Genomic DNA, 10,952 nt, shown 5'->3' on the forward strand with positions numbered 1-10,952 from the left:
TGCTGACACAATGGAAAGTACATTTTGGTGTGCTTACATGTTTTGTTTTATTTTTAACTAATGGAAATGCTTGTTTATTTCTGCTTATTGTGCTATGTCTCATAAAAACAGAATCCCACTGAATGTTTATTTAAATGGTTGATCAAATTGGTCATTTCACTGACTTTATGTCATGCCAGAAATTAAATCAAAAATGTTTAAAAAATAAGAAGCTCTACATAACTGCTATCTTCCTGAGAAAAAAAAAAAACAATAAAAAAATAAATAAATGAAGCAAATAACTTTATTGAATGCAAAAAAAAATGGAATAAAAAATTTGGGAGGAAAAAAAAGAGAAGTTGTACCCCAGTGCCGGAATAATAAGTATTTAAAGAAGCAGGCTATCATTTTAACTAAATTATGATTAGCTATATTAAATTCAGCATTCTTGGCTCTGGATGGCCTTGATTTTTGTTCCCTACCCCCTGGAATTATAGAGATCAAGACCACAGAACAAACATAAATACTTTCCCAGAGTGGTTGAATTTCCCTAGAAACAGACAAAAGCAATTGCTGAGAGTAGAACCAGATATAACAATAAGAGAGGGTCCTGAAGTAAACAACTTTGTAATTGCAAATAATTTAGTGGAAAATATCCATAAATGCAGATTAGAATTTGTAAAATTATTCTATTTTATTGGGATTTTATGTCATAGTCTTGTAGAGACTGAGTAATTTTTAATACTTATATTTGCAAAAGATGTCAGCCTCAGTCAGACTGGAGAGCACCTTTGAACAGCAGTTGTTTACTTTAATCAAAGATTCTCGGTGGATTTAGATCTGGACTTTGACTGGGCCATTCCAACCACGGACACATTTGCTCTCTGTGTGATGCAAAACTAATTTTCCCTGTAGGGGGACATGAAAGTGTATCTTGGTATTGCTAATATATTGTTAGTTTTTTGCCATACGCAGTATAGCGAAGGCCAAGCAGTTATATTCTGGTCTCCACTGATCAGAGCAATTTGTTCCACATATGTTCTGGTTCTGCTGGTTTGGTGTAAACCTTGAACAGGACTTCCTATGCCTCTTTAATTCCATAAAGTGCAGATTTAGAGTTAGCAGCAAGCCCTTCCTCTTGAGCGGTGCAACTGCAGCTACTCCAGAGTTACCATGTGCCTCTTGGCAGCTTCTCTGATTAATGCTTCCTTTTCCTGACCTGTTTGTTCACTAATGTTTTTAACAATCCTCTGAGGCTTTCACCGAACACCTGTATTTATTCTGAGATTAATAATACACAGGGGGTATCTGTTTACTAACTATGGGATCTATGAAGGCTATCACTAAATTGTATTCAGGAGTACCAGAGTAAACGGGGCTGAATACACAAGTTAAAGCAATGTTTAATTTCTTTCCCACTTCACTATGCCTCACTTTCTATTGGTCAGTCCAATAAAATCCTAATGAAATACACCAAAATTTGTGGTTGTTATGTGACAAAGCATAGAAAAGTTTAGAGGTTTGAATACTTTTGCAAGGCACCGTATATGATCACCGTGACATCCAAAGTTTGCTTGTCCCACATTACACCACCTCTGGATTTCTTTGTTGCCTCCGATATGGAGTTCCCACAATGATCAGAGGTAGTTTGTTTTTTTTAGCCATTATCCATGTTATCTGAACACTCACAAACTTTCCTGGCTACCTCTGCACGAGCTGTGCCCACGTGTACAGTTTGTTTAACAAGTCATCGGGTCCGCGGTGGGTCTTCTGTCACAACACAGCAGGAGATCAAACGACAGGGTTTTCTTCATGTCCCAACGTGCCGTCCTCAGGACGAGCTTTCACTTTGACCTGTGGAATTTCAAATGGGCTGTCCCCAGTGTCCCAAGCTTAAAAACACAAGGAAGCTGTTCAAACTCCCCACTGTACATTTTATATTTTCAAACCATCAAGAATCGCATCCTCAATGAGTTTCCTCATTTCTGTTTTTCTTTTTCCATTTAACGATATTGTGGGGGGAAAAAAACAGGAAAACTTCAAAGGCATCAGTGTCTCGCATCAAGCAGCTGTTTATCTTAGTGATGGCATGTAAAAAGCTTGAGGTTGGAAAAAGCTAAGACCATTACAGCATACAGGTATATGGATACTAACACGATTACTGTCATCTTCTGAAATAACCGGGCTCCTCTTCTCCCCCTTTATCCAAATGCTTTTTAGCAGAACTGTCTGCTGCTGCTGCCTACTTCTTGACATTTACAACATTGCACTCATCTTTGCTTCTAATTTCCGAGAGAAAACCGACAAGCAGGTTTCATTAAATCATCTCTAACATATAAGGGGGCTAAGAATGTGTTAATTGGAGGCAATCTGTGTATCTGAACCAATTTAATTACGCATGCATCGACTATGGATGAAAACGATGGGGTCAGTTTGGAACACCGTGTTAAAGAATAATGAAACAATAACTCAGCAGGAGTCATCTTCAGAAAACAAACTCCTGTCTCCAAGCAGCGGCACATGAAGGATTCAGCTCTAAACACACACACTGATAAAACACTGAGAAACACTCAACGCAGAACCACTTTATCAAATTTAGAGAACACCCACTGTCTTAAAACTGGCTGAAGATTATTTGATCTCTGGAAGGAGAAAACAGCTTTACTCCTCTCTAATGGGCCCAAGATTACATCAACCAGTGTACAAAGACAACTGTAAAACTGTAGGACCAGATAAATAATGAAAATAAGAGGTGTTTTGTCTTGCCATATTAGGGGAGTCTGTCTGATCTAATAACCTTGTTTCCCACCATACAAGCATTTAGGGAGAGAAATTTGAATGCAAATCAAAACCAATATACAGACCCTTGCAGAAGTCATTTTTCATTTTTATTTTATTTTTTCACTAATAAATCTCTGGAAACGGTTGCACTTTGATCTCTCTAAATAAATAAAAATAAAATGGCAGCCAATTTCCATCAGATGCCACCTGATTATTAGGTCAGTGTCCATTTGTGTGTAATCCCAAGCTTTGAACATCTCACAGCACACTGTTCAGTCCATTACCAGTAATTTGAAAGAGGATAAAACAAATGCAGGAAATATTTAATTGTGATACTACAGCTCAGTTATTATGAACCCACATTTTCCTAACACCTCTTTTTTGTCATTGTACAATCTCCTCACCACTCTCCAGGCGCTCAAGCATCTGTCATGATCTCGGCACTGATGCCTGGTCTGATCACCCATTGCACGCACCTGCTTAGCTCCGCCCAGTTCTCATTACCCCTCACCTGATCCACCTGCATATGTCAGTATATAACTTGCTTTTAGACCAGTCATCAGTGCCAGATTATTTCAAGCCATTGGTGAGACTTATTCCAGCATTCTTTGTTTTGATTACCTGATCCTGATCTGTCTGCCTCTCAACTTCTGAGCCTGCCCGTCTGATTCTGTTTGCCTGACCTGTCTTCCGACTTCTGCATTACCTGACTACCTGCCTGATCTCTGCCCGTTGTGTTCCGACCGGATTTGTTTCCTGACTACCGAGCCTGCCTGCCCTAGTCCAGCCTGTCTGCTGCTCTGTGTATCGAACCTGAAACTGTGACCCGACTCCTTCCTGGATCGTCCCTCGGCACCTCACCGGCACTTTTTGGGCCTTCTGAGGCAGTGGCCCGAAGTCTGCAGAGTGAAACATCAACTGCACGCTCAAACCCTGGAGTGTGTCACAATCCTCCAGCAACATATGCAGAGACTTCGGGGGGATGACTCTTTCAAAGAGCTGATGGAGATGGTTAACACCGCTGCAAGATGCAACAATTTGAAAATGCCAAATCCCTCCAGATTGAGCAAAACCCCTGCTTGAATCCGCAACACTTCAGAGCCAGAGGCAGAGGCTCTGGTGTGCAGATCTGGAGAAGCACAGTGGCAACGTCAGTTCTTTGAAGCGGTAGACTTAATCAAAACTGAGGTTAAAAGAAGATTTGATCAAAATGGAATGAAAGTGGCTGCACACAGAGAAACGACTCTTATCGAAGCTGCCAACCAAAACCTGTCCGGACTAAATGAAGAAATGCAACTTTTTTGTAAAACTGGTTCTAATGCACATACATAGTGACATTCTGGACAGGCTGGATATACCATCTCTTGTTCGGAGCTTCATCTGCAACACACCAGAACGCAAGGCTACGTTTGGTGCACTTTAAATCGAGGTAAGAAATGGTTTTAATTCCCCTATACTGCCGCTGATCATTTATTTAGCGTTACTTATTACTTATTTATTTATATATGCTGTGCCTATTCGTCGTAGTCCTGTGACTGAAGAAGTCTGCGCTAGAATAAGGCTGCATATCACTAAATATTATGTCTGTATTAAGTTATTTAGTGATAAAGATGAAATTAGTTAATTGCTTTTTTTTGTGTGTTTTTTGGTTCAGATATGAAATCATTCCCCATATCCATAGTCGAATGGACTTTCAAGACGTTCAATGCTCAGTTTAGGCTATATTTAGGCCATGTTTCATTCAAGTATTCCTGATCCTGTTGATTAGGAGCTGTTGTTTTGAATGATTGAAAGATATGAAATAAAGTTTAAAATTTTCATGCTTTGTTCCGATGCATTTTAAATGGCAGTTTTTGGCGACAAATGTAGGCCTACAATATTATGTTAAAAACGTCAGCCACAGCCCTCAACATAATGACGTCATGTGTTTTCCAACACAGCCATCAGCCCCCCTCGCTTGAAACAGCTTCCAGCGCGCCTGCTAGTGCTGGTCTGATTCTCCACCTGACACACCTGTGCAGCTCTGCCCCACTCTCATCAACTCTCATCAGAGCCATCTGCACCTCTCACTATATAACCAGCCCTCAGACCAGTCACTAGTGCCAGATTATTATGAACCTACGGTGAGTCATATCCAGCATTTTCTGTCTGCCTGCCTGCCCGTGATCCGATCCGTTTCTGTCTCCTGTTCTTTCTGAGCTTGCCTTGCCCCTGTCGGATCTGATTGCCTGCCGGTTACCGGACCTGCTTCTGCATCCTGACTCTGCTCCCAGCTTCTGCTCTGGACAATCCCTGGATTTCTGATCACCTGGCTTGACTCTGGACTGGCTTTCGGACTACGGACTCTGCTTATCCCCTTCATCATCCTGTCTGCCTCTGTCATTCCACTTCTAACCTATTGCCTGCCCTTTTATAAACTGTCTTTAAACACTACTTGTTGTCTGGTTGAATTCTGGGTCCTCTAATTCTGTTTGTTACAAAGTCATTACCATTGTTGAGTTTTGAGGACTGACCATTATTGAGTGACGTGAGGCCTACAGCGCTGCAGGTTTTGCATTGAGTTCCTTTGGGACCTACAGCATGTGCTGTCAACGCGGTCCCGCAGGGACTTTGGTAGATTAGTCACTCCTGGGCAGGCCTCACCGCTGTTCCATGTTTTGTCTATTCTTCTATATGACTCTCACTGTGGAGCAGCGTTGGAAACGGCTTTGTAAACTTAACAAATTGACAGATGTTAATACTTTGTTTCCTATATTTTCTCGAATTTCTTTAGATCATTTTGTGATGTGTTGTTCTATTTTCCTACTTCATGTTGTCAGACTGGTTTTATTTAAGTTATTTGTCAATTGTGATGGTTTAGTTTGGTTCGCTCCTGATAAAAGAAAACATTGTTTGAAATCATTCTTTTTTTACAGTTTTTGTTTGTTTTTGCCTGATATAAAAATGTGTTTAATGATCCTAAACATGTAGTGTGTCAAAAGAAGCAGAAAAAAACAATAACGAGGCAAATCATTTTTGAAGCACTTAGGTATTCAGTGCATATAATTCCTGTCTAACATTAATTTGCCTACATTTTGTGCATTTCCACAAAGATTTAGCATTTTTTAGTGAAGCTCTGTATCATATTTTCCATGCATGCCAGAGCTACTGTTGCTATAGTATTTTAAAAGTAGGATCCGCTGAGTTGAGAAACTACAAATGCAAGCATTAATTAGTGCATTCTTGATCTCGATCCAAAATGTAATTGCTTTTTAGGATCTTTAAATTAAAAGTAAGAGGCAACCAGCCTTGGCTGTTTCCACTGATTGCTGTCTCAGTTCTCTGACTTGTTAGCAAATGTGTCAGTGTCTTAAGTATACCTCTTCTCATTATTTCCTGCTTCCTTTCATTGCAGCATTGCAGTCGGTATGTCAAGCGACATATTGTTAAAAGGCACATTTGTCAAATGGCATGGTTAGAATGTACAACACGCTGCAGTCAGACCAGTCACCCTATCATGTCAGCTTGCTTTAAAAGATTCCATCTCATTTAATTAAGGCACTGCAAGTAGGCTGTGGTTTTTGACACTTCAGACCTTCTCCTTTCAGTGTTATAGAGATCTAAAGTCTACCTATATGTTAGACCCGATCCCAACCAAGTTGTTTAAAGAGCTATTCCCTCTGATCAGTGGCACTATTTTAGACATGATTAATCTAGCCTTGCTAAATGGATATGTACCACAGGCTTTTAAAGTAGCTGTTATTAAACCTTTACTTAAGAAACCATCTCTTGATCAAGATGAGTTAGTAAATTACAGACCTATATGTAATCTTCTTTTCTTATCTAAAATTCTTGAGAAAGTAGTTGCTAATCAACTATGTGAACATTTACAAAGTAATGACCTACTTCAGGAGTTTCTGTCAGGCATCAGAGCTCATCATAGCACTGAAACAGCTCTGTTGAAGGTCACCAATGATATTATCATGGCCTAAGATAATGGACTTGTCTATACTTGGCCTGTTAGATCTCAGTGCTGCATTTGATGCAGTTGATCACAATATTCTCCTACAAAGACTTAAGCATACTGTAGGGATTAAGGGGAAAGCATTAGGTTGGTTTAAATCTTATCTGACGGACAGATTCCAGTTTGTTCATGTTAATAATAAATCTTCCTCAAACTCTAGGGTCACCTGTGGAGTACCACAGGGTTCAGTCCTTGGACCAATTCTCTTTACTGCATATATGCTTCCGATCTGCAAAATTATCAGACAGCATGGGATTAATTTCAACTATTATGGTGATGACAGTCAGATATATTTATCCATAAATCCTGATGAATCCAATCAATTACTTCAACTGCAGTCATGTCTTGATGACATCAAAAGCTGGATGACTTTAAATTTCCTGCACTTAAATTCTGACAAGACCGAAGTTGTAATCTTTGGACCAGAGTCCTCAAAAAATAAAATGAACTTCTTAATCAATCCCTTAGTCTGGATGGCATTACATCAAGATTACATCAGACATGCCTTTTTATGACTTTTGTCTTTTTATGACTCAATATTACAGCCCAAGTAGGCCTCTGGTAATAAAGTAAAAATCTTGGTGTTATTTTCGATCAAGACATGTAATTTAAATCCCATATTAAACAGGTTTCCAGAGTTTCTTTTTTTCACCTCAGGAATATCGCCAAAATTAGAAACATTCTGTCCAGGGGTGATGCTGAAAAACTAGTCCATGCATTTGTTACCTCAAGGCTGGACTATTGTAATTCTTTACTATCAGGAAGTCCACAAAATGCAGTTCAAAGTCTTCAGCTGATTCAAAATGCTGCAGCAAGAGTTCTGATGAAAATCAACAAGAGGGATCATATTTCTCCAATTTTAGCTTCCCTTAATTGGCTTCCTGTTAAATCAAGAATATAATTTAAAATTCTTCTTCTAACATATAAAGCCCTTAATAATCAAGCTCCATCATATATCAGAGCTCTGATTACCCCGTATGTTCCTAACAGAGCACTTCGCTCTCAGACTGCAGGTCTGCTGGTGGTTCCTAGAGTCTCTAAAAGTAGAATGGGAGGCAGATCCTTTAGCTATCAGGCTCCTCTCCTGTGGAACCAACTCCCTGTTTTGGTCCGTGAGGCAGACACCCTGTCTACTTTTAAGAATAATCTTAAAACTTTCCTTTTTGACAAAGCTTATAGTTAGAGTAGCTCATGTTACCCTGAGCTATCTCTATAGTTATGCTGCTATAGGCTTAGGCTACTGGAGGACATCAGGGCCTATTTTTCTCACTCTACTGATTTCTGCTGTTCTCCAGTCTACTGTTGTCCAGTTTTGCATTGCATTACATTGAAATGACTGTCGTCATTTCAGCTTTTAACTTTTTGCTCTCTCTCTCTTTTTCTTCGTAGTAGGTACAGCTGATCTGACGTTCTGTTAACTGCCATCATCCAGGGAAGACAGATCACCCACTATTACAATCTAATGTAGAACAGATTACTGGATCAATGTGTGCTTCTGTGCTTTTTTGTCTCTCTTGTTGTGTCTCTGCTCTGTCTTCTCTAACCCCCAGTCGGTCGAGGCAGACTGGGGCTTCATACTGAGCCTGGTTCTGCTGGAGGTTTTTCCTTCCCGTTAATGGGGAGTTTTTCTTTACACTGTGGCTTCATGCTTGTTCAGTATGAGGGACTTCTGCAAAGCCATGGACAATGCAGACAACTCTCCCTGTAGCTTATCCAGGAGTGAATGCTGCTTGTCGGGACTTTGAAGCAATCAACTGGTTCCCTTATATAGGAAATGTTTGACCAATCGGTATAATATGATTCATTTGACTTTGTAAAGTGCCTCGAGATGACATGTTTCATGAATTGGCGCTATATAAATAAAATTGAATTGAATTGAATTAAAGCAAGAGGCAGAACATTATGCCCAATTTCCTAATCTTGCTGATGGCAAGGACAGCTACAAATAAAACTCTTTGCTCAGTTTTAGTTGTCAGATACACTCACACACCTGAGTTTATGTCACCCATATCTCCAGCTTTGCCTGTTTTTAATGATTTATGAGAATAAAAGAGAGCATTTCATATTAGTACGTTCTAGTTTGATGAATAAAACTGAAATCACTTATCCTCCCGGTAGCTTTCTTTATCCACTTTATCATATTTGCAATTGTTCACTTTCTTTGAGAGTCAGAGATTATTACTAATAATGGTGTCTCTCCTAAATATTTATGGAGCATTTTTACTGTCTGACTTCATTTCAAGGTGTCACAAAGCTATCTGTTTCAACTGTTCTGACATGAGGGTTTTCTTTATGAGCAGCTCTGCATTGGCCCTACTGATCAGACATGTCTTTTTATGACTCAATATTACAGCCCAAAGAATCAGACAGGACTGCAATCACACCCTGGTAGATAAAACTACCCAACCTTTTTGTCACAACTTTAGCATCGCCAGACCTGGGAATATGATTAGGGTGCCCTGAGCAATACAGTTCAGCAGATGTTAAAGGAATATAAAAAGTGTTTTTCTTAACCTGGGGAACTGTCAGTCTCTACAATTTAGTTTCCGCAGCTCAAACTCAGACAGCTCTATCAACTTCCTTGTAAAATATCCTTTTATCCGTAGCACGAATTAAACGTTACCTTTGCATGGAGTTTTTAACAAGTAGGATCCTGAATAGGGACATTTCTATCTAATATTTATTAGAAAAATAAAGATAGAAAAATCTAACACCCGTGTCTAACTACTGCGTATAAGCTTGTTGCTTCAATGGCATTAAAAGACATGACCCCAAAGGAAAATAATTTGCCCACATCGCCTTATACTTATTACATATTTAACCCTGTGGCAGACACAATTTCATCAACACGAGCCAGGCTGCCATACATTTTTTTGGACATGTTGAACAATTTTTGAGTCTTAGCAGCTCTCTCACGTTATGTAAACTGTCCATGCACCACTGCCACAGCATGAACGCAACTGCAACTTAAATATTGCAGGAGAGACTGAATTATATTAACATTATTTAATCTCATGCTGTGCTTTGTATATGTTCTAATCACCTAGAGATGCTGGGTGCTTGAACAAAAACTGAAACTCATGGCAGGATTTACTATGATTACATTTTCTAAACCGTTAGCCGATAACTTGGAGGCACGAATAAAACAATAAAATTTTATTCTCAGAGAATTATTGAATCCTTTGACAAGAAAAACAAACAAGATACTGTCATCAAAAGTGGGACACAATCAAACAAATAAAATTGTACTGAAAATGTACTGAAAATCAACCAATGAAAATCCAAAATACTTTTGAATTGTGGTCTAACATAATCATCAAAAAGAAAACAAAAAGAAACAGACCTGGACAAATATTGTGGCACCCCTAAAAAAGATTCAAAATATTATTTTTTAATGCAATGTCTAATTTTCATTGGTTAATTTTCTATATTTTTTATTTATTATTACTCTTGTCAGTTCAGGTTATTTTGATTAATAGCGGGGTGCCAACAACTTTGTCCATGACTGTATAATCTAACTGGCCATTTGAAGTGTCAGGAATCCATCATATTTATTTTAGATGAAAAAGGACAAAGTCTACAATGAAGTGTTAATGTAACATTAGCAATATCATTCCCAGGCAAATTTTAGCATGACCTTTGATCTGTGAAATCAGAATAAAACAAAAATCAAACTGTTTAGGGTGATGATGTAGCCTATTAGCTTTTCTATATCATGTCATTGTTATTAACTGTATTACATGTATAACCTAATTGTCAAAGATTATTTGTTTTCAGCAGAGCAATAAAAAAAAAGGAAATTAATAGAGATATTTAAGCCCATGTGGGCACCTGAGTTTCACCCGGAGTAAACAAAAGATTCTGCATATGGTATTCTATAAAAACAAAAAAAACAACAACTCGTAAAGAACACAGCTCTCCCGCTGGCCCAAGGGTTCCCTTTTGTGAAGCTGCCTCCAACAGCTCCTCGGACAATCTTCTGTTTAGCTTTGGCTTATTTGCTCGAGGGGTCCACTTCAGATTTGCAGGTCACCTCTACAATTACTCACACATTTTTCATCCCTTGAAAATACCTACTATGATTTCTTAAGAAAGCTCAACGTGGCCATGACCAAATGTTATCCGCCGCTCGCAATGATATAATAGTATTCAATGTCAAAGTTGAGAAGAGGTACTTTCATAATTTGTG

Source organism: Fundulus heteroclitus, chromosome 3 (genome assembly GCF_011125445.2).
Source record: "Fundulus heteroclitus isolate FHET01 chromosome 3, MU-UCD_Fhet_4.1, whole genome shotgun sequence".
In the NCBI taxonomy this organism is placed as follows: Eukaryota; Metazoa; Chordata; class Actinopteri; order Cyprinodontiformes; family Fundulidae; genus Fundulus; species Fundulus heteroclitus.